The following is a 25,626-nucleotide window of genomic DNA, read 5'->3' as shown; positions in this document are numbered from 1 at the left end:
TATTGTAGCATTTCCCATATCAAAGCATTAGGATCCATCTCATTCTAAATGCCACGTACTTTATCCTATGTATACCTCATAATTTATTTGGCTTAGAAAATTATAAATTTGAAGTCCAACAACCACATCCAGAATACATATGTGTTCTGTTTGCCTTTTAAAGATTGAACGCAAATAACTTCAAATGGATTGGATAACCTTTAGTTCCCACAGGTCCCACCTTTCCCTACTGTGTTACAGAAAGCCCACTTTCTACACTTTGGTACTTATGAGGCCCCTGTAGGCATAGGCATTTTCTATTTTTCAAACCATGTATTTTTGTCTTTCTCCCATCCATGGATATTTATATATATATTTTAAATGCTGCAATGAATAGCCATATCAATGCCTTTCCTTGTGTATGTATCTAAGATATTTGCAAGAAGTGGGCTTGCCTGGGGAGGGGGGGATTAATGAAAGGGGTTACACTACCTACAATAGAAAAGTTAGGAGGCACACATTAAAATGATGAAATGGAGAAAATCAGAGCAGATGGCTGAGGACTGCTGCCCGTGTGCCTCTGTGAAACAGGGAAAGTGGTTCTGCATAAATCCCATACTGTGGAGTATCATATTTGTCCCTCACACAGTCCTCTTGTTTTCAGTGGAAAAACAAACACTTGTGAGGTTACGTGGCCAGGGGCTCTTCTGTACTTGTGTTTTAGGAATGTAGTCAGTTCCTGGAGAACCAACTTCTCCCAGCCCTAGCTCTGAAAGGCCAGAAAGGGAGGGGACAGGGACACCAGCCTCTGACCTCCATCACAGCTTGGAGTGTTTCTCCAAGGCTGGCCCTTGCATTCGTGGCTTGGCAAGCCTCAAGCTACACCCTCATGTGCTGTCTTGGCTGAGGTCAGTCTGAAGGCTAGCCTCACTTTTAGGAGGCTAATGATGCATGAAAGTTACTCCTTGGGGAGCCATGTCTGGGGCTAAAGGCTTAGGAGAGGTTTGGTCTCACCCCTTGAGGGTGAGCATTGGAGAGGCGCTGTCGGGATCTTGGCTGTTGCAAGCTGCAGGGGCTGGCCACCTAGCTCAGGAAGCCATGCTCCTAAGCCCTCTGCAGGTTCACAGTTGCAAACTCATATTGGTCTGGTAGGAAAATAGGAGTAAGGTTGGCCTAGTCAACATCGGGTGTAAGATGGAAAAGCTGCAGGGGAGAAAGTTCCCTGAGTTTCCAGAAAAACCTTACCTTCCTCAAGATGAGAGAGCACTTCTAGGTCTAGACAAACAGTCGTGGATGGTGTTTGAATAGAATCTTCTGGGACAGCACAGGCTAGTGGGTCATAGACTGAGGGTCCATATCACTTTATCTTGGGCCGGGGGACATAAGTTTAATTTCTCCCACTTGGTAGCTTTCTGACTCCAGAAAAGCTCCCTAACTTTTCTAAGCCCCAATGTTCTTGTCTATGAAATGGGTAGAATAATGGTTGTTTGGGGGATTAAATGAAATAAGAAATGTAAAGCACTTGGCACAATGCCTGGCACTACTCTTTGTTTCAAAATATTTTGAGGCATTTTCACAAGCATAAGGCTTGTTGTCACTGTAGTTGTAGCTGTTACCCAGTGCTTCTCATAACATTGTCTTGAAACTTTAAGAAAAAACCCTCAAAAATGTCTTCAATGCCTTTGATTTTTCAATGTTCATTTAATCATTATCAGCGCATGGACATTGCACACCGCCCTCCCCCTATTTTTCTGGCAAGATTGTTATAATGTGTTCAAAATATTAATTATCCTCTTCACCTTATAAACAGTACTGGAAAAACAAATCTTGTTGCTGTGCTTGGTAGAAGAAACACGAGCTCTGTGTGTGCTTGTGTTTGTGTCTATGTGTGTGTGTTGCACCCATTGTCCCCTCAGGTCATAACAAATTATTGATGCCAGTTCTTTAAAAAAACAATTAATCCAATTACCTTCTTGTTGAGTCAATACTAATGTCTCTTTCCCCTTTAATTTGCAGGTTTCAGCAAGCCTGACTGCCAACAAAGCTGAGGTAGGAAACATGGTTTTACTCTGTTTCTTTGGAGGACATTTTGAAATGGCTCTCTTTTGTGATGTGGTGCAATGGGCATTATCTTTGTGAGTCTGCTCTGTGCGATCTCTTAGTGGTTTGGATGGTGTGTTGCTGGTTGGGTGGTTTCCATGGTGCTAGCTTTTGGACTGACCAGGTCACCACACTACTCTTTATGAAGTTCACCCTGAGCGGCTTGGGTAAAGGTGGTTGGTTTTAAAACTGGCTCTCCTGTTGCTTCTGCCTTGGTCACTTCAGAGAGATGATTCTTTTTATACACATTATGCTTCTAGCTCTACTGAGAGAAGTCCCTGCTTTGGCATGTCTGATGTTTTCCTGTTCCTTCCCTTCTTTTTCTTTCCCTGCTCATCCTCTGGGGCTGAAAGGGAACAGAGACTGATGCTGACAATGTAGGTAAAGAATAAAAGTGAAATTGGTCAGAGGGCACAGCAAGGTGACCATCTATTGGGAATTGTACATGGTGTAATTTAATGAGCACTTCCAAACTATACCCAGTGCCATGGAGCCAGTAACTTTCCCCTCCCAAGTCACTGCTTGGGTTGAGAAATAGCACTGAGACTCACTTTCCTCATGTTAGATGGGTGTTACACCTACCCTTCCACCATCACATGTTTGATAAGTGGGTAAAAATGAAAGGTATGGTGTGTCGGTGGTCTGCAAAATGTAAAGGGTGACTATTGTCAAAGAGTAGTGTTTACCCTTGTGGGTCCCTCTCCCAGTGATAACAGTCTCCATTTATGCAGTGCTTGTTATGTACAATTTGCAATGGAAATGTTTTACATGTGTCATCTCATAAAATACTCAAAAAGGCCCTGCGATGTAGGGGCTACTGCACTGCCCATTTAATGGAAAAATAAACTGAGGCTTAGAAAGGATCAGTAAGTTTCCCAAGGCCATTCATATAATGAGCGATAGAGCTGGAATCCATGTTTACGTCTGGCTCTTAACTACCAAACTATGTAGATCATCCAGCTCATGGCCTGGTGCATAGTGGGTGTTCAGTAAGTGCTAGCTCTTCCCTCCTTAAGGACCAACTCTGCCCCTCTCTGTGATCAGTACCTTGGACAGCTGCCTCCATCCCATTAACTTCCAGCTTCTTCCGTTTCCTCCCGGTGCTCTCACATTTCTGCCACGTGTGGCAATTTAAAACGAACAATTGAACAACAACAAAACACCTTTACAGATGTTACCCTTTTTTATGTTTCACAGCAATCAAATATAGCAGGATATGCATTAATATTAAAAAAGTAGAAGTTTGAAAGGTTGACGTATTCTAAACAATAGTTAGGTAATATTTAATGCCTCTGCAATTCCACTCCTAATGATGTGGCCCAGAGAAAGAATACTATGGCCACCTAAAACATATACAAGAATGTTTCTAGAAGCTTTATGCCTGATATCCTGAAACTGGAAAGAAACCAAATTGCCTGTTAACAAGGTAATAGGTAAATAAATTGCATTATGTGCATGCAATGGAATACAACACAACAATCAAAAATAATTATCTAAAGATATATGAAACAACCTGTATGAATCTCAGAGACTCAATATCGAGTTGAAAAGTCATAACAAAAGAATACATCCTGTATGAATCTATTTACATAAATATAAAAGCACACAACATGCATCGCTTGTGCTAAAATAATGAGTATCTCTGGAAGATGCTGACTGGGAAGGGATACAAAAGAATCTACTAGAATTATGGGGATGTTCAACATCTTCATCTGAGTGTGGCTACATAGATAATAATCATATGTAAAATTTATTAAGCTCTACATTTCAGATGTATGCACTTTACAGTGTATAGCTTGTACACCAATAAAAAGTGAATCTGGCAAAAGTAGAAAAGAAAACAAATGCAAGAAGTATAAACCATAATAATGAAAAATTATAGATCAGGGTGGGGAGATGTAGAATGGAGGAAATAACCCAAACTCATTCATTCCTTACTCATCCAATCACACTTTCATTTATTTTTACTCCAGACTCCCATTTCCCAGATGGAAGAGGATTTTCAAAATCTTTTTCTTTCTACTAACCATTATTTCTGAGGTTAAAATATAATTGCTGCAAACAGATCATATTTTTTTCCCACAACTGCAGGGAAGTAACCTTTTATTAATTGAATTTCTTATGGTAATTCATCAAAGCAAGCCATCACTATTATTTAATGCATGATCCATATTCATGGCATGTTCTGTTAGGTAAATAATAGTGGCTCTGGGAAAGTGCTTCTGTGTGGTCCTTTTCCTTCTCAAATGACTTTCTTTTTTTCCCTAAGTACAGACAGTTGTAATTTAAGCAGAACAAACTCCACCTATGGAGGAGACATTGGTTAAAGGGAACAAGAAGAATTACAGGCCCCAGCTTCAGTGAGAATGAATGGCTTTGCCAGTTCTCTTTCTCTTTGCAGATTGACAGTGAATATGTGAATAATGTTTGCTAAATCTGGACTTTGAAAACATGACAGCAAGCTGTTTGTGCCAATAATTTTTCATGGCATATGCCACCCCTCCCGCACTACACACAGTTTTAATAAGATGGCACATGGGCTATTGAGAAATGTTAAAACCCTGCAGTGGAAAGAGCTTTATCTCCTGACCAAATTTTGCCCAGCAATGTTTATGACAGCTGAAGAATTTATCTTAAATTCCCTTTGCTAGTAGCAAAGCACATGGCCCTTTGTCCCCAAGCAGCCTGTAAGAACCAAACTAAGATGTCACATACATAATATAACAGATAAATGGCCCAATTTCCATGTCCACATGATGAATGGAATGCAAGTTCAGCACACACATATTTGCACATTAATTGGCACTGCATGGTTCCATTTTGTTCCTAAGTTGCTACTGTATGTCTTGTGGACTCCTTCCCCTTCAGAATCATTAAGTCTGTTTTATCACACAAATGCATACACATTTTCCCTCTGTTTATCGTCATGCAGCTTGCCCTGCTGAGATAGAACCAAGTTACCTGCGTGCAGCCATTGGGGTGCAAATGCCTACCTCTGATTCTCTCCACCACCAACTGCACATTAACACAAAAATCTGAGCCCCAGCCACACGTTGGCCATGCTGACAGCCAAACAAAGGAGGTTGAAGGAGAAGATGTCTGGAAAAAAATCCTTTCTTTTCAGTTACAAGTTGACTTCTTGCCTCACCTTAATGATTTCCTGTTGATAGTTTAATGGCAATACAAACCTAGTGGAGGGCCTCAGTTTTGGCAAATTTGTCTGCTTTTCCTTCATGACAAAGCAATTGAACTGAAATTGATTGATATTGCAGTTTTGCTCTCCCAAAGAATTGCAATGGTCAACTACATAGGTGGCAGCACACAGTGACCTTGGGGAAACATAGGGTGAATCTGACTCCAGCAATACCTTTTTTCTTATAGAAGGAAACTTCATCCCAAGCTGAGGAATCGTTTGTTGTATCAATCCTGATTCTCAGAAAAGCAAATCTAAAGCTGCAAAGCCCACTAGGCATCCTCTGCCCCATTTGAAAAGAGATGAGTACAGTTGAGAAGGGGTTGAGCTTCTTTTCCTGTGAACAGAAAATTAATCCTGGCCATTCCAAGTCATTTGAGAAGTCAACACATTCTGCAAGAGACAGCTGAACTGTTGCTCTAGGAGGGTTACAGTGGAAAGGGCATGAGCTGAACTTTGGAGTCTGAGAGCCCAAAGTATGAATCTTGGGTCCATAGCTTTCAAGTTTCATGACTGTAAGCAAGTCGCTTAACTGCTAAGCAAGTTCCTTATCTGTGGAATGGGGATAAGGATATCTACCCCACAAGGCTGGCTTGAACTTTCAATGAGGTGGTCTACATACAGTGCCTAAGACAGTATCTGGCACAAAGTAGGTGCCCAACAATCTTGTTTTGTTTCCTCACATGACCCCCTTCCCTTTTTATCTTGGGTTAAGTAAAAACAACAAATAAAATACCCTGGGGAGTGGATGAGGTTCAAGCAGTTGAGTGTCCACCTCCCACATGGAAGGCCCTAGGTTCAGTTCCTGGTGCCTCCTAAAGAAGACAAACAAGGAGCAGACAATGGGCATACATCAAGCAAAAACAATGAGCAGACAATGAGAAAAGACAACAAGCAGACAATAAGCAAAAACAAGCAAGACAATGAGCAAACAATAAGCAGACAACAAGCACAAACAAAACAAGCAGGGAGCAGATGTGGCTCAAGCAATTGAGTGTGCACCACCCACAAGGGAGGTCTGGGTTTCAAATAGACAATGACCAGACAACAAGCAAAAAAACAACCAGCAGACAACAAGTGCAAACAACAAGCAAAAACAATGAGCAAACGCACACGGGCGACATCTGAGAGGGGAGGGGATTTAAAAATATATTTTTTAAAAAGCCCACTTACAAATTTGAGAACTGTGGCTTTGAAACTTTTCTGTGGTAACTTTGAATCATGGCTGAATCAGACTCTAGCTGGGCAGAGGTTTACTTATTCAGATTAATTGAAGTTGGAGTTAATGGCCCTTTTCTATCTACCCAAGGACAAAACACACTTTAAGATCAGTGGGTATTTTCCAATGAGCCTACACCCCTGGCCTTGGCAAATATTGCTAATCGCACACGGCTAATCTTCTTTGTCCTTGAAGCCAGCTCAAAAGACTATTTAAAGAACCCTAAAAAATAAACTGGCCTCAATTCAGGGACCCAGAATTCTCAGTTGGAGAAATGGTTGTTTTGTTTTTGATGGACATTTAATTAGGAACTATTATGTTCTAGGCACAGCCACAGTCTGTTGTGTCAAAAACACAACTTTGACATCATCATATCCTCTAAGAGCTTATGGTCCAATATGGGGGGAGGTGCATTATGTCATAACGCTGTAGTGTCAGTCCATTCTTGAGGACCAAGATTCTCATAGGAGCAAAGCCCTCTCTGTTAGCCCCCTCCCTACTGGATGAGTTTTGGATTTGGGTTCGAAATGAAGTGAACTTACAAGGGAGTGAGATGTCTAACAGAGGCTTTGCAGAGGAAGTAATTTGCAGACTGGGGCCTTGACAGGCAAGTAGGTTATCATCAAGTAAAGAAGAGTCCATCACATGAGAAAAGGCACACGGGAAAAGGCTTGCATGCTTAGTGGATTAGCATTTAAAGGGGTTTGGGGAGCAGTGAAGGGGAATGGAAATGATTGGAGTGAACATAGAGAAACCAACTGTAAATGTCATAATAGAAGCCATAAGAGAGTTAAAAGAATGAGGTGAGGGACTTGAATGATACTGTGGGATAAAGGAGAATGAGGACCGGGTGGGCAGCACTGCATTGGTAAGTGTATTAGGATTCTCTGAGGAAACAGGAATGACAGGATTGTATGTGTGTGTGTGTTTGTGTGTGTGTATGTGTGTGTGTAAATATTAAGAGATTTATTACAGGAGTTAGCTCACATGACCTTGGGGGATGGCAAGTCTGAATTCCATAGAGTAGGTGGCAAGCTGAGAACTACAATGAAGGCTTAGCTGAATTCCCCAGGAGAAGCTGTCAGGCCAAAGAAATAGAGAGAGAAATTCTTCTTTCTTACTGTCGAAATCATCAGTTCTCCCTTTAAGGCCTTCAACTGACTGGATGAGACTTCTCATCACTGAATTCAGTCTCCTTTGTTGATTGTAGATGCAATTAACCATAGATGCAATCAACTGACCAATGATCTAAATCCATGAATTCCCTCATAGTAACTGTCAGGTCAGTGTTTGGTTGACCAAACAACTGAACATCATCACTCAGCCAAGCTCACATATAAACTTAACCATCACAGCAAATATGCAATCATTCATACCACCACCAGCACCCTTTTAGATGTAGGTGGTGGAAGCAGAAGTCAAATGCAGGTGGCTTCAGGAGTAAATTGAAGGAAAGGACCTAAAAGGCACAGTATCAATCAGCCTTTCAAGGAAGCAAGTAGTTAAGACAAGGGAACATTGGTCCTCTGGCTTGAAGGAAATACAGGATTTGAGGAGGGATTATGGAAAGGTAGAGACTTAGGTATGCCTCAGTCTTGGAGAACGGGCCTCAGAAAATATGAGGGTAGAGATCAGAGCCCAGACAGGGGTTTAATCATTACAAGGTGTAAAGGTGGGTAAATCTGAAGGAGAAGGAAAAGGCATTGAAAGACCTTATTCCTGACAGCCTTCATTTCTTGGTGAGTAGCAGGGAGAAATGAAAGTGTTGAGAATAAGGGATGCAGTGGAGAATTGAGGGTGGGAGAGAGGAAACAAGCAGAGAGAAGGAACTGACATAAGTCGCTGGCAAGAGGCTAACAGGTGAGGTCTGTCCAGCAAACTGACATCATGAAGCACCAGGGACCCACTGGATGGAACGTGGGAGAGTGTGGGCTATGGTGTGGACCACAGGCCATGGGGTGCAGCGATGCCCAGAGATGTACTCACCAGATGCAATGGATGTGTCATGATGATGGGGGAGAGTATTACTGTAGGGGGAGTGGTGGGGTGGGGGTGGTGAGGGTGAATGGGGACCTCATATTTTTTTAATGTAATATTTTAAAAAAAATGAATAATAAAAAAAAAAGAAGCACCAGGGAAAGGAGAGGAGCAAGAGCCTAAGTGCAGCAATGATGCAGCAGAGGTCATAATAATCTTGGCCATTGTGCACCACATGTGTGCTGAGTGCCAGCACTGAGTTACCTCCACAGCAATGCCTGAAGTGAGTGTCCCTCTGTACTTTACAGATGAGGAAACTGAAACTCAGAGAGGTGCCATAGATTGACCAAGCGCACTTAAGAATTGAATTGCAGGGCTCAGGTTTGATCCAGCGGCTGACGGCAACACCTGGGCTCTTTCCATTATGAGCAGCAAGGCGGTTGTGAGCACAGGCTTGCTTGGGTTCAAATCCCAGCCCTGGCATTCCCTAGCCCCAACCCTTACTAGCAGTGAAACTTTGTAAGTGCTTAACCTTTGTGTGCCTCATTTGTATCCTCCAAAGAATGTGGATAATGAGAGAACAAACCTTAGAGTCTTTTTAAGGAAGTGAAATGATATGCTATAAGTTGTGGTAGGCAGTTAGCATAGTACCTGGTGCATAAACCTCTCTTAATTTGTGCTACTTGTTGGAGTTGTTATTTTATTATTAACGTTAGCTCATTCTAAGTCACAATGGGAAATAGCAGAAGTCACCTAGAACCAATTCATAGCCTCTAAATCAAATGGAAGCATTAGTCCTCCAGAAGCACTTTACTTCATGAAAATTAATTAAGAGTCTTGGGGGAAAAAAGATGAGACTAAAAAGCTTTTCCCACTTCCTCCATCAGAAAAAAAAAAGGGTTTCTGTTATTATAGAGTTTTGAGAACCATCATGAAAGATCCCACCATCTGTACTTTGCAATGGGAGTTAATACATAAAAGTGACAATAATTTTTAAACATTAACTTTTCCTTATCATCTGATGATATGTCCTACATATCACTTTATATGCCTTATTTAATTTCATCTACACAATGAATGACTCTATGAAGTACTATTATTTTTGCTATTTTGCAGATGAGGAAACTGAGGGTCAGGATGGCTAATGAAATGAGTCAGAGAGGTAATAAGAGGAATATCAGGAATTATATCTAGGTTCTGTCATACCCTGAATTCATCTAGGGTTTTCTGGAGGTGAAGTCAGGTGTCACCATCTCTCAGAGGCAAAGCCTTGATCCAATCATTACTGATTTCTCGTCTTTTCCAAGGTTTCCCCTGCCACTGCCCAGCCAGCTCTCTGTTTCAAGCTTTTGCGATGCTTCTCTGATCACAAAAACCATACCCAGACCATAAATTATTTCCTACAGTTTTGACACAATTTATTTCCATAGCATTATACATTCCAACCTTCTGACTGTTTAAGATCAAAAGATGTGCTCCCGGGCTCATATTTCACTCCAGCTCTCAGGCTCCGTGCACCAAATTAGACTGAACAGCAGAGGCTCCAGCTTGTCATAGTATGTAACGTTGCTTATTTCCAAGGGATGGGCATATTTTATCAATGGCAAAAGGAGAAATTCACTCATCCATGGAGGTAGGACTTTCCAAAAGGAGATGTGGCAACCGAAGGGAAGCAATGGGATGTATAGAATCAGTCTAAGAGATGCTGAATTAAATGGGTTGCTTTCCACCAAACCAAGGGCAAAGGTTTATAAAAGGCCAAAGAAGCAGTTGGCCCACATAAAATACTGTGGGCCCCTAAAAGAATAATGGAAATTCTGATGCTAGTCAGAGAGAAGAAAGAGGGTTGTGACTGGTTTCCAAGATGGGCTGAAATGTTCAGGAACTGAGCAAACTACATATTTTGTTAGCAGATTGGAGAAGCATGTTGATTCAACAAACTTGAAGGGCATCTACTATTTGATAGCCACTCATTTAAGCCCCTGTAATTCGAAACATGTCTTAGTAGATACCTTACCTGCTTTCAAGGAGCCTGCGGTCTAGTAAAATACACGGATGGGTAAGCAGATATTTTTAACCCAGTGCTAAAATGAAGATAGGTGCAAGGTAGCGATGGACACTGAGAAGGGAGTGATGAAGCAACTTTTCCTTTCCCACTCATCCATGTGTCTTTGCTCTAGACCCAGCAAGAGGCATGTGGGGCATATATCCAGATACCACACCCCATGGCATATTTTCATAATCTTGAAGCGAGTTTGGTAAATGGCAAGGAAATTGCTTTGGATTGACTTTATTTGTGGTTGAGGGAAGGAAGAGGAGAGGAAAACTGGGAATTCAACTGGACATGTGGGTTGGCATCTGACAATGAAGAACATTGAAGGTGACTCTCCACGATGATGGTGATGGTGATGATAATGATGGTGATGATGATGATGAAGATGATGAAGGTGATGATAGTGGTGATGGCAGAGGAGCAGCCAACCTTTATTGTGTGCCTACTGTAAGCCAAGCATTTTACATGAATTACCACTTTTATTCTTTCCAATAAATTTGGGAGACTGGGTACTCTTATATGATAACCTCCACTTAATGGATGAGGAAAACAAGGTTCAGGAGAGTATGAGATCTACCCAAGGTCAGATAGCTAGTTGGTAAATTTGATTCTAAACAGTAGTCTAAAATTCTGAACCAGTAGCTCATCTAAGATGGGGGAAACAGGCTTGAAAAGCCCCTTGGGTTGAAGTCTCCATTTGCTCAGCCCAAAGCTCTCATGATGAATAGTGCTAATGTACTTCAGAGAAACTTCAAGCCTATGCCTGATTCTCGACACTAATATAGCTTGACTAGGGGCTGCTATCCCTCTTATCTCACCAGAATGACAATTAGAGGGGGAAAAGAGAGTTATTGCTATTCCGGTTTCCTATATTGAGCTATGAATAAATGATGATAGCTGTGAAATAGTGTGGTGTGGTGTTTAGATCTTTTCTGGTAAATTAAAAACGTAAAAATTGAGTAAAGTGGTAATCCATGCAGTCACTTAAAAAAAGAGGAGTGGAATAAAATTAGTAAACTCTTTTAGTGTCTTCCTGGCCTTGTCATTCTAATGTAATTGGTTTGCAAAAATATTAATTAATACTTAAACATCTGACATGTTTTACATGTTGATTTGATATGTGTTAATTATGTTGCCTACTTTGCCCTGGTACTGTTCTCAGCAGCAACATAGTCAGGAATTCTTGTCTGATGCCTCCTCTCTCCCCTTACAGATTGGCAGCCAAGTAGATATTGGGAGATCCTTGCAATGATCAGAGCTAATAGTGCCGTTGGAGAAGAAAGAATGTGCGTGCTGAGTACAAATGCAGTGTCTCAAGAAGGCTTCCTGAGTTCCAATGAGTAAATGCTAGGTGGGATCAGCAGGGTTTTCAGTTAGATAGTAGGAGCTTGAGTGAGTGACTCCTGAGCTTCTCTTCTTGGACTGCATGCTGTCTTTGAACTAGATTCAGCCCAGACTTTGCAAATGGGTTAATGGGTTGTGTGCCCATGTCCTAGGGGAAAGTGTTGAATTCTAGGTGTACCTCATGGCAGATGTAGTCATTGTCATTGTTAGGGAGTACTGTGTGCACCTTTGAGGTTTTCTTATGTAATTACTATATTAGTCAGGAGAGGCTAGGCTGAAGTAACAAGTTAACCCTGAAATCTCAATGGCTTTACCAATATAAGATTTTATCTCACTGAAGCTACATGTCCAGTGAGAATGGGTGATTTCCCAGGGTAGCCTTCTGAGTGCAGGGATGTAGAAATTCAGGCTGTATATACCTCGTGGCTCCAATGTGTTGACACATACCTCTGCCATCAATGAGGCAGGGGATAAAAGAGGATGGAGATTCTCCTGGGCTTTTCATTGCCTCAGCACAAATCCCTTACAATCCCAGTCCACTGGGCTAGAACTTGTTCCATGTCACCCACTACAAGGGAGCTGGGATGTTGAGGGGAACATGGAATTCTGTGAGAATTAAATGTCCCGATGTGATAATGAGGACCACGGTGATGATGAAGATGACGATGATGATGATTATCATCATCATCATTATCTTGATCATCATCCTCTCAAAGTCTGTACTGCATCAAACCCCTGCACGGAGCTGCCTTGCCAGACATTTTCTTGTGCCCTTTGCACAATGTGTGTCATTTCACTGTCATCCTTTCCCTGGAAGAGAGGAGAAAACAGAGGCTCGGATTGCTGAAGCAGCACCAGCATACAGTAAGGGGAAGAGAAAGGAGTCTATCCCAAATCTGACTCCAGCACCTGCACTGGTCTTTGCTTCCCGAGGTTTGTGGAGACTTTCCTTTTGTCACATGGTGGAAGGAGGAAAGGGGAGCAGTACTTGGAAGAAAACATGTGAAGAAGCAGCGAATGAAGCTCTGTTAAGGCTTCAAGGGATGATCTGATGGATGCCCCCAGTTTGCATAGATTCTGTTCCTGTTAGCCAGCAGGTTTACGTTCACATCACATTTGTCTCATAATTATCCTTTGGAATTTGAGGGAAGAATATTACTAGCCCCAATTTATAGAGGCAGGGCAAGAGGCCCCAGGGAGTTTGAGACTCGCCTTGGGGTCACCTGGGTAATCACCACCAGGGTCTAGTTTCTAACGTCACCCCTTTGTGCATGTAACTGAGGTGCCTCAAGACCCTAGACCAGGGGACCTCAAGCTTTGCTGTACCCTGCGCCCCTTTGGCATCAAGTGAGAACCATGAACATCTATGCACAATGAGGTTTCAAAACATGTTATACGAAACACTTAGGAATACAAAGGAAACCATTGATACTGAAATACATTTATCAAAATAATAAAAAATGTGACCTAGTAAAATTTTGCTTTTTTTATTAACACATTAAATAACAAGAAAGTCTAATATTTTTCATCGTTTTGAAGTAGTGATAAGCATAATGCTATTTTGAGATATCTGTGACATCGAGAATGTAATGTAGAAAAAAATCTCTGATTTTTATTGGTGACAAAGTCACAGGTACTGGTAATACAATTGTGATTTGTTGCCTATGTTTATAATTAAAGGCAATGCTAAATTTCAGTTACAGGCTTAGTGGCAACGGTGGATTTATTTTTCTGATCCAAATTCATGACATCACTGAGTTCTAGCTAGTCACCTCATGGAGGCCACGGGTCCCAGTTCAGAATCCTGTGTGTCCATGGTCCTGCATTGCTTCTTGATTCCAGCTGGTTACAGCCTAGAGCTGGATGAATGCAAGTTGAAATCATGGAAAAGGGCAAACTTTGCCTTTGGTGCATCCAACCACTTTGGCTCGACCGTTTTAGCAGCAGCCTCCATACCCAGCTCCTCATCTTGACCCTCAGGTCCTTCTTTTCCACCAGAAAATGTGTGGCTTTTAATAGTAACAGGAGTTATTAAAGGCTAACCTTCTTTAAGGATTAGGTACCATGCAAGACCTTATGCCCATTAGCTCACTTAATACTGGTAGAGTCTGTTTTCACACCTACTTTACAGAAAGTAATAGTGATGGTTAACATGTATGAATACTTCCTGGGCACCAGGTACTATTCTAAGTGCATTTTATAATCTACAGCAGCAACAAGAGCAGTTGTAGCAGCAGCTAAGACTTGTTTAGCTTCCAGACTTAGTATAGCTAAAGGATTTTGAATACTTAATCACAATTATTCCCCATTTTGCAGATTAGAAAACAGGTGTAGAGAGGTTAAGTAACTTGCTCAAAGTCACATGACTACAAAACTGCACTTCAAAGCCAAGCATCCTGTTTCCACATACCATGAGTTTAACCATTAAGTGTCTGCCTTGTTTTTAACTTTTTTAACTGTTCCTTATAACAATCCAGAAGTGGATGCTGTTTTTACCCTTGTTTTACACATCAGGTAACTGGGACACAGGGAGGTCAAGAATCTTGTCAAGGTACACGACTAACAAGATGCAGAGCCAGGGCTTGGACCCAAGCAGGTCCCAGAGCAGACAGGTTTCCCCAAGCACAATGCTCTGTTAGTCCTTCCCTTGGCCCCAGAGCCAAACCTTCTCCTTAAGAGACAGGCCTCAGCAATATGGTTTCATGAGCAGAGGAATATTTTAGAGGCACCAAATCCTTTCTACCACTTTTGGTATTGCTTCATGGGACAGGGGGGAGGATCACGTACTGTCATTTCCCATGGAAGAGAGAACGTCTAAGGATGAGGACAAACCATGGACAAACCATGCCCCAGATACTCCACAGTTCCTAAGGCAGGGGATGCCAGACTCTAATGCCATGTCCTAAGGGTCTTGGCAAGGCTGGGAGGGAGAGGTTCAGTTGCAGAGTCAGGTGCTTTGTAGTCACTGAGATACCTTAAGACCTGAGAACAAGGTTGGGACAGAGCTGGGGCATCCGAGAGCAGGATGAAAGTGCCTACAGATGGCCGAATATTGGCACTTAGTCCTGAGGAGAGGCTGTGTAGTTGAGTCAGTCCAAATTTGGGAGTATGGGCTTTCTCATAAGCATATTTCTTATTAATTGTGTAGCATCCATGGTGGTTAAATAGTCTCCCCTCAGAATCTATGTCCATTCAGAACTTCAGATTGTGACCTTATTTGGAAATAAGCTCTTTACAGATGTAATTAGTTAAGGTTCTCGAGATGAAATCATCCTGGACTTCGGGTGGGCCCTGAGTGCAATGACTGGTGTCTTTATAAGAGAAAGAAGAGGAAAATTTAGACACATGGACACATAGAGGCAAAGGTGATGTGAAAATGGGGCCAGAGATTTGGAGTGATGCTGCGAGCAGCCAAGGGGCTCAGGGGCAGCCAGGAGCTGGAAGAGGCTCTTCTCTAAAACCTGTAGTGTGAGCACAGCCCTGCTGGTGCCTGAATGTCAGAGCTCTGGCCTCCAGAATACATGTGAGAACATATCTCTGTTCGTTTAAGTGTGTGGTACTTGTTCTGGAAGCCTTGGGAAATGAAAACAGCTTCTTTCAAAGGAGGTCTGAAGCAAGTAAGAAGTGTTGCAAGCCTAACTGGATGAGTTCCAAGGAAGTTATGACTAGATCTTGTCAGGACAAATGGCAGCTGGGAGCCTCTGCCATCAGCTCTGTGTGAGTGAAGGCAAACTGTGACTGTTATGACAAGTAGATCCCAAAGTCGCAGTGGCTTAATGCAATAGATGCTTTGTTTCACTCACTCGAAGCCTCTCTTTGGTGGTGGTTGCAGGGAATAGAATTCTGCTCTGTTCGATACTTAGCAACCCATAATCCTTCCATCTTGTGGTTCCATCTCCTCCAGGCCCACGGAGTCTGCTTTATTCAGCTCAAAGATGGAACAAGAGAAAGTATAGATGATCAATCCATGGGAAATTTTTACGGGCTGTGCTGTGAAAAGTTATTCATCACTTCCTCCCTCCTTTCATTGGTCAGAACTTGTCACATGGTTCTACTAACTTGCAAAGGAAGCTGGGAAATAGTCTAGCTGAGGACTCAAGGGGGAAAAAAATAGGATTTGGTGAACTCATAGCTGTCTCAACCAGAGGTAGTAAGCAGAAACCTGGAGAACTCTTGCCTCATGGAGAAAGGCCTTCCACCGCAGCAGAGATAGGGTGAGGCAAGTGAAGAGCTAAGGGGCAGCATCCAAAGAGGCCCCCAGCCTTGCACAACCCTGATCCCTCTCCTGAGCCCCAGGGCCCTGGTGCCTGGACTGAAACTTTAACCTGCCTTCTCACAGACACCAAGTGCCAGTGCTGTCCTCCAGGGTGACTTGGAGGCTGCATCTTTTTTTCCCTTCTTTATTATTATTTTTAAATGTTACATTAAAAAAATATGAGGTTACCATATAACCCCATCCCCCTCACCCTCCTCCTCCCTCATTAACAACCTCTTTCATCATTGTGGCACATTCATTGCATTTGGCATTTTGGAGCACTGCTGCACCACATGGATAATGTTTTACATTGTAGTTTACACTCTTCCCCAGTCTACCCAGTGGGACATGGCAGGACATACAATGTCCAGCATCTGTCCCTGCAGGACCACCCAGGACAACACCAAGTCCTGAAAATGCCCCCACGTCATATCTTTGCTTCCCTCTCCCTACCCTCAGCAGCTACCGTGGCCACTTTCTCCACATCCATGCTACAATTTCTTCCATTACTAATCACAACGGTTCCATAGGAGAATATCAGCAAGTCCATTCTAATCCATACTCTATTCCTCCAGCCTGTGGACCCTGGGATGGTTATGTCCACTCCCCCTCTAGATCAAGAGGGGGTTTAGGTTCCACTTGGATGATGGATACAATTCTCCTGCTTGCAGTTGTAGGCACTCTTGGCTCCCTGGTGTGGTGGTTGACCTTCTTCACCTCCCTGTTAGCTGGCCAGGGTAAGTCCAATAAACCAGAGGGTAGGAGTTGCAAGTCTGCTGAGGCTCAGGGCCTGGCTGCCACATGGACAGTCCAGAGATGCAGGTCTCCTGAGTATACACCAACCCCAGCCTGGAGGCTGCATTTGACACAAATACTTTACTACAAATCAGAGAATGTGAAAGTTCTCATGCTGCAAGGATTTGTACTCTGGGTCTATTTGATAAGCCATGAAGAATCTGCAAATGAAATATTGTCAAATAGAAAACAGATTTAAATGTGTAATAGTTTATTGCTACACATTTACATGAATATTTAAAATGTAGCCCTGTGTATATTTTTTAAGGGAAAATGGCTGTTGGGTTCTTTTCTTTCCTTTGGTTTATATTTTTAATTTGAAATGATCTAGCCCCCCATGCTTCTCATCCTTTGCTCAAAGCCTCCCCAAGTGGCAGGTTGTTGTCACCTGGCTCATATACACAGGGTGAGAGAAGTGACCGGTTGGGACAGATAGTCTACAGGGTCATGTCCTCCCTGCATGGGTTATAAGCCTCAGCCTACTTTAACACAACATTAAATGTGAACATTGATATGAGAACACACCCTGACTTCGGATGGGATGAAAAATTACATGCACAGTAACACTGGAAAACTCCCCCACACAGCCCAAAAGAGAAAGCTGATCCATAAATAGCAGGAGAAACCAACCACAACCCTGCCCTTCTCATTCTTTCCCTCAAACTCTCCAAGCATGAAACAAGGCTTACTGCCTGATAACGACCCATCTTTTAACATTCCATCTTACCATCTTGGTAAGGAAGCTGCCTCCAAGGAGAACGCAATCCCACCTCTGAGTGTCAGACACCCACGGTCCCAATTTTGGACTCCACTAATGGTTCCGCATGAAGAATCTGACCGCACATGGCACTTTGCTTCTGGAGTCTGAAGCCGGTTTGCCCGAGGCTCTGAGCATGCTGGCCGGCTCAGTCTGGTGAGCACCGTGTTTTTTTAGCTGTCTACCCTGTTTTTCTGGCTTGCTTTCTTTCTCTGAGAACACCAGTCACGTAAGGCAGTTGGATAAGAAAATCACTTTGATTAGTGACTTTCCTGTGGATATCATTCTCTTTTTTTCCTATTTCGCTTTCTGAATATTTTATGAAAATGTTTTCCTTTCCAAGTGAGCTAATGCTGTGGTTTAAACAATATGACTTGAAGGTAGGAAGGCTGCCAGTTCTCCACTGCGGGGCAGCGCGCAGCCTTACTGATGGTGAGAAAGGAGGACGGACGCGTGAAAGGCCCTGGGTTAGGGCTTCAGCTCTGGGATCCGACTCCCCTGGGTTTATTTCCGGTTCTCTCCTGACTTGTCTGTAGGTGGGAAGAGTCATCGCTCTACCTATCCGGGCGAGGGCTGAGTGAGATCAGGCGGTTCCAGCACAAAGTACAGCCTGGCACGCCGTGCGTGGGCAGTAAATGCTATCTTACTTTTAAACTCTAAATAGCATCCCAGATAATTCTAGGGAATCCCTAGAGACAGCTTTCCCCCTCCATCCCCTCCCACACGAATAGTTCTGCAAGCTTTCGCTGTAACTCAGGGGTCAGTGGGCTGGATGATTGAACGACGCTAGAGTGTGTTTTTAAGTCTGGCTTCCCATTTGGGCCCTGTGGTTAGAGCAATGAGGAGTGGTCATCAAGAGACCTTGCTGACGATGAGTGAGGTGCAGAGGGGGCTTGCAAGAAGCTCTGCAAGGTGGCGTCGGTGTCCAGGAGGCAGAGTGTGGCATGAGTTTGGGGAGAAAGTCTTTCTCCCCCTTTGCCCTGCTCTGGCGTGCACGGACTCTCCCACGAAAGAGCCAGGAGTGCTGGGGGAAGGGGGCAACTCAGCTCCCACCTGAACCAGAGATGGGGGGGACTCAGAACTGTGGGCTCTAGCGCCTTCATGTAAAAGGCACCTTGTTTTGGAACGTCTGGCTGGTCAGGCCGGGGGATATTGGGATCCCTTGGAGATGAGCATTCCCCAAACGAGAAGCTTTGGGACCTCGTCACCTCCCCGCTTCCTCTGAGCCAAGGGTGGCCCCCACCATCTACAGAGCTGACGGAGCTTTCCTGCCAGATTTCGCCCCAGTGATCTGCCACCGTAGAGAGATTTCATACATCATTAAGGAGGATGTCATCTGCGCCAACATAATGTGCTCTTACCCAGAATGTCGCATTAGACTCCTGGAGGCTTAAAAAAAAAAAACCCTCAAATACAACCACAATTTTTCTTCTTAAATCATCCAATCTGCCATTTGATGCCCCAAAATAGTTGCTATAGTAAAATAGCTACTTGCAAGGTTAAGAAAAGCATCGCACAAAATGTTAGCTAAAAATGTGGACTTTTGAAACCCGTGCTGAGGGAATGGAGTTGGGGAGGGGGGGATGCAGATAGAGATAACTCTGGGGAATTGCTTTCTCAGAAGCTCCTCTCCCTCCTCGAAGCGAGGGGCGGTGGGTAATGGCCCCTAAAGACCTGTGGCTTCATTTCAGCTCTCCACTACGCGTTCCCTTTCAGAATTGTCTCCGTGCTAATGTGTCCCGGGGAAATTTGCTGTGAAGCCAAAGTAAAGACATAAATTATACTTACTCATCAAGTTTGGTGGCAGGAAGTGATCTTCTTTCTTCTCCATTCCTCCAAGTGCTTGGATGGGGCCTGGCCCGCTCTACACCGAGCACAGGGGCAGAGAGGAGGCACATGTTGAGAAGAATGCCCCAGTGCGTGTGGGAGCCCCCAGCAGAGGCAGGGGCTTGAGGACCGGGGCGCCTGGCTTCAAATCCTGACGTGTCCCCTCACTAGCTGGGCTACCTTGGACAAGTGAACTAACGTCTCTGAGTCCCTCTGCTCTCACCAGGACAATGGGAGTTCAGGTGCTTGTGGGGATTGCATTAATTAATGCATGAACGGGTGCCCGTCCTGGTTATCATCACAGTCAGGGGAGGAGCTTTGCACACGCAAAAAAAGCCAGAACTTGCCTGGTTGTGGGGAGCTGTGACCATCCCGGGTCATTGGGGTTCCTGACGGCTGTTCTAGTGAAAGCAGCGAACTCGGAAACGGGCACTCCTGGGTGGTTGCCAGGAGGTTGACACATTGTTCAAGACCCTCCTTTCTTTGACCAGCTGTGCCTTCAGGCCAAGTTTTCCCAACCTCGGCCCTGTTGGCATTTAGGGCGGATTATCCTTTGTTGGGGGGCGCCGTCCTGTGCATCGTAGGGTGTTCAGTGCCATCCTTGGCCTCTACCCACTAACGCCAGCAGCGCCCCCGTCCCCAGCTGCGGGAACATCTCCAGACCTTGCCCAGTGTGCCCTGGTGGCACATCGCCACCGTCCAGTTAGAGCCCTCAGGGGGCTTCGGAGAGGACCCACCCCGATTCTGAGCTGTGTGGGTGTGCCCCAGGCCCTGCGGCCCCACCCTGGTGCCTGGCCCCCCCCCCCCCCCCCCCCCGTGACCACCAGGACGCGGTGGCCATTCCCAGAGGCCCCACGGGCCTTGTGCCCCTCGGGGAGATTTCCACCTAGCCCTCCCCTCCCCTGCTTTTACAGAAGTGACGACACAGGCCCAGAGATGAGGACAAACCACTCAGGGACCCACTGAGTGGCTGTGCCAGAATGCTGTTCCATCCCCAGCTCTTTGGGACCTCCGCATGTAGGTGCTTTCGCACGCCTGCTAGTTAGGGTGAGGAGGAGGGGCATGTGGTCGGGGGTCGTGAGCACAAAGAAAATGATGGCGTTAAGATTCCTGGAGTTTGGAACAACAGAACAAACTCAACACATGCACACAGAGACAGACTCTTCCATGACCTGGGCCCTGCTGCTCTCCCCGACCTCATCTCACCCCATCCTCCAGTCACTTGCTATTCCCCAGCCTCTCTGAAGTTCTCAGAGCTTCTGCTGTGCCAAGCTATTTGTGCCTCAGGGCCTTTGCACGGGTTGTCCCCTCTGCCTGGAATGATTCATAATTGGCTTTTCCACCTGGCCAGCTCTCCTTATCCTGTGGGCCACCCTCTCTCTCCCCCAGGTGCCTTCCTTCATCTTCCAGGACTCTGTACATGAAGATCTTTTAAAACATGAAATACCACAATTGGCGATCATTTTATTCATTTGTTTGCTCAAAAGCTTGCTTTAATCCATGCCTGTTCCCTAAAAGTATAAGCCCTTCGGGTGATCTCGTGCCCATGTTCTTACTTCCAGCACTTAGCCCTTGGCTGCTAAACACTTAATAAATATTTGGTGAATTTGAATAGATGGCCACACTCACCCAACCCTGTCTAGAAACTGGGGTTGTGAGGGCTTCTCACCTCATGACTTTTCCTGGCTGAGGAGCGGGTCCTTTCACGGCCCCTCCGGGCACGCGCGTGTTTACTGGGAGCCGTAACCAAGGCGTGGAGGAACCACGATCCAGCTGAACGCCGGGAGATCATCACGCACCCTTCAACCAAAAGTTCCACGGTGTATTCACTCACCCATTCATTCACCCGCTCATTTATTCATTCGGACACCAAACGTCGACCGAGTCCCTGAACTTGGATTCCTGGGCTGCTGGAACAAAGCACCGACGAGTGGCGTAAAACAGTGGAAATTTCTCCTCTCGCATTCTGGAGCCCAGAAGTCTGAAATCAGGGACCAGGCTCCCTCCAAATCCCGTGGGGGAGGGTGTGCTCTGTGCCAACACTGGCTTCTGGGGGTGAGTGGCTGTCTTGGGGTTCCCTGGCGGGCAGCACTTGAGACTGCCCTGTAAAGAGAATAATGATAATGCACCATGTGTCAATGATGCTTCCTGTGTGCCAAGGAATGGTCAAGATGCTTCATCTACACCAGCTCAATTCATTTTACAGTGGAGCAAACAGAGGTACTAGAATTAGCTATGTTGCCTTATGTCTCAGAACCAATAAATGGAGCTATGGAGGTTCAGCCCACATCTGCTTGATTCCAGAGCCTGAGTCCTTAACTGTGCACAGTCCTGCACCTGGCATTTAGGTTTATGAAGACAATTAAGCGGAATAACCCACTTGCCTAGTAGGTGGTTTGGCGTGAATTTGGGCAATGTGGTATGGCTGGAGAGAGGGGACCTCTAATCCCCGATCAGTCTTTTACTCGCTGTGTGACCCCATCAGGAGCTTCGTCTCTTGTGTTTCAGTGTTCTCTTCTGTGAAATGGGAATGAATGCAGATTTGATCTCACCTGATAGTCAGGAGGATTCCGTAAGATGATGGAGGCAAATCTCTTAGCAAGGTACCAGGGGCACAGTGAACATTCAACCCGTGTCAGCTTTCACTGTGATTCTGTACACCATAGGTTCTCAGTTCTCCCTCCTCTCCGCCCTCCCAGGTGCCTTCTTGGTACAAGCGCTTTGGAAAGTGCAAAACCCCTTGTGTTTCTCCTGCGTGCAAGGGAGGGGCGCTTCTCCAGGTGAGGCAATAGCAGAAGACAAGGGCACAGAGGAGAGCAGTCAGGGCTGTTTCCCTCCAGCTGATCGCTTTGTGTGGCCAGGTCAGGGGGACGCCCTTTGTTTGAAGTTCTTTGTGTTCTATCCCCAAAACAACTGCCTTCCATGCCAAGCCATCTTTCCTGCACAACACTTTAATTTACATCTTTTAATAACTTTGGTTGCCATGGAAGTGTTGGAATTCAGTTTTAAAATAGACAAACTAATTGTTTCAGTCAGTTTGGGTATTTGCTGTCAAGGAAACAACCAGCTTTCCCTTGCTGCTGAGAGCCATGGGATTGGATGTACCAGGTGGCAAAATAGCAGAGGGGGGTCCTTTCCCACCCCTGTGGCCAGGCAGGGGAGTTACCACCAGGTGTCGGAGGAAATCTCCCAGGTCCTGGCCATGTGCCTAGGAAGGAAGGGCTCAATGGAGTGGAGAGCGAGGGAAAGAAGGGCCCCAGGTGGACCGACAGTCCTCTAGGCAGAGCTGGGCAGAGCAGAGGGTTCAGGGCATCCCAGAAGCCAGCTCAGCTGGTTACTCCTCTGACCTCGGGTGGAAGATCTGAGACTTTCCACCCCTTTTTGGGGGATCCTGGGAACAGCACAACACAACAGAATGGCCCAGGGCTAGAGACCACTTCCTCATGGAGATCAGTCAGGGGGCATGGCTCATTCATTTCACAACAAACTCTAGGGCGCCCAACTGATCCACAGGGCAGAGTCCACTGGGTCTGGAGCACAGTGGGTGAGAACCCAGATATCATGAAATAAGGTTGCAGAAGTCAGCAGGGACCTGGAGTTCTTGATAAGAAATTTGGGCTTTGTCCTATAGCTGGGCTTCTCATAATTTTCCAATACAGCCTTCCCAAGTGTGGAAAAGAATGAACAAGAATGTGTGTAGGCATATTTGGCATTCGACTCCATATCATATCTTTGTTTGCTGTAATATCAAATTGGTGTTTTGAATTAACATGGTTAAACTCATGCTCCAGAAATGTACTCCATGCCATCTTAACGGCTTTGATTACCCCCCACACAACTGTGCACTCCTGTTTTAGAAGCGTGTTTTATAAGTGAATGTGAATGGTGGGAGCCTGTATGCTTTTAAACCACCTAGTGGCAGAGCCATGTCTATGTCTACAATGATAAGTTTAGTTACAAAATGGAGACTTGAAGGAGAGGCAAGACTAAAGACCCGGCCATCGTTACTAAGCCTTTGCTGTCATCCCAATGGATAATAGTGGTGACAGTGGTGAAGGAATGGCCACTGGGGAAACTTTTTAAGTGTTTCCCCAAATTTGAAGACAATTCTAGTGCTTCATTTTTCCAGTCAGTCCCTATAATACCACATTGATTCATTTTGTCTTTTACCACTCCTATTAAAATAATCACAGTGGCTCAATACCGTTAAATACAACTAAAATAAAATACTTGAAAGGAATTCAAAAACATTTTAAAAGAATAGACATCCAAGTGAGAGCACTGAACTCTTATCTCTAAGCTCCCTGGAAGCAAAGTCAACGTGAGAGTTCTATTGGGCCCTATAATCATGGTTAGAGGAGGTATAAAAATCATACGCAGGAGGGAACATTACACAAGGGTTGAACTGTGAGAGGGAGTCAATCCTTAGTTGCATATTTAAGGGATATTTTATAATAGAAAGGCAATGTCTTCAACAGAAAGACTGTCCAAGTCGACATTTCTTGCCCCCTTCTGCTATAAATGCTGAGGTCAAAATGTTAAATCATAACTTAGTTGAGGCAGTTTCATGAAGGGAGATAAAATAATATGGTCCAGGTGCCTGACTTTATAACTTAATACAAGACTGGAGCTGAGAGAATCCTGAGAAATGGATGACTCACATGTCCATTAGATTATCTATCTTGGATATTAGATTTCTCAGTTGAGCTTCTGGAAGTAGGAGCTGGATTACGGTCAACTCATGGCTGGAATCTCGAGTGAATGCCAACCTCTGTGTCATTGACCAAAGAAGAAAATATACACGCTTAAAATACCAGGACTGAAAGAGCCTGTGTTTTAATCTGAAATGAGAACTTGGCAGCTTCATCTTTATTTTTATTGAACTGGAGAAGGCACCACTGTTACCCAGTGCATAGAAGACAGATTTTAGAATCACGAAGACCTGTTCTGAACTGATGTCTGCCACTAACAGAAATTATGTAACTCTGGCCAAATTAGTTTACCTCCATTTCTTCATTTATAAAATGGTAGGAAAGTGCACATCTTTTAGGTCTGTTGGAAGGATTAGATGATATAATAGATGTACAGTTCCTAAGAGTGCTTCAAACAGAGGTTTTCAATATATTATAACTTTTATTTTTATTATAATTATAAACTTAAACTGATTGGACTATTTTGATGACCTTAAAGCCAATTTCAGAATATTTTTATACTCTAAGGTCTGCATTTCCAAATAGCAAAGCATGGAAGAACTAAACCTATATTCCCGAGATTTCCTGGGAATGGGGATGTGGAGGAGGGTGTAACATTGCACACCATACTGTGAAACTTCCTGTCTTGGGTTGGGTACCCAATAAACAGAGCCATACAGGGGATTTCTTATTCAGGATATTTATTGGGAAGTGCTCTCAGGGGAGGTAGAGTAAAATAAGAATAAGGAAGGGGGGAAATAAGCAAGGATGTGGGTTCACCTGGAGTCTAGACTTAGAGTGATCCCAGGGAAGCAGGGTTTGGAGCACGAATGGAACCCAGACTTGGCTCCATCTTGAGGCAAGGAGGGGCCAGGCTTTCTGTATCCCACATCGGTCAGTTGGCTGAGGTTTACCTCTGGGGGTTGGAAGAGGAGGTAGAGTCTCCCAGGTAAGGGAGCTTCCATTTGACCAAAAGTAGTTCTATAGAGAAGAGAGAAGGGTGAGTTGTTATTAGCCATCCCTCCAGCAGCTGGGAGCTGGTGCACTGGGAGGAAATGGGTCAGGCATCAACACCATCCACTGCACTTCCCAACATCACCTACACCTTAGCTTCTCAAGACCGCTGAGACAAGTGACCACATCTGGGTGGTTTAAACAACAGACATCTACACTCTGGCAGTTCTGGATCTAGACATCTGAAATCAAGGTGTCGGCAGGGCCACTCCCTCTGAAGGCTCTAGGGGAGGATCCTTCCTTGCCTCTGCCAGCTCCTGGTGGCCCCAGGCGTTCCCTGGTTTCTGGCATCGTCATTCCAGTCCCTGCCCCATCTTCACATGCCTTCTTCTGTGTCTCTCTTTGTTCTCTCTTCTTATAAAGACAACAGTAATTGGACTAAGGCCCACCCTAATTCCAGGGTGATTCCACCTTGAGATCTG

The sequence above is a fragment of the Dasypus novemcinctus genome, chromosome 23, assembly GCF_030445035.2.
Source record: "Dasypus novemcinctus isolate mDasNov1 chromosome 23, mDasNov1.1.hap2, whole genome shotgun sequence".
In the NCBI taxonomy this organism is placed as follows: domain Eukaryota; kingdom Metazoa; phylum Chordata; class Mammalia; order Cingulata; family Dasypodidae; genus Dasypus; species Dasypus novemcinctus.
Note: the sequence above shows the minus strand (reverse complement) of the source record.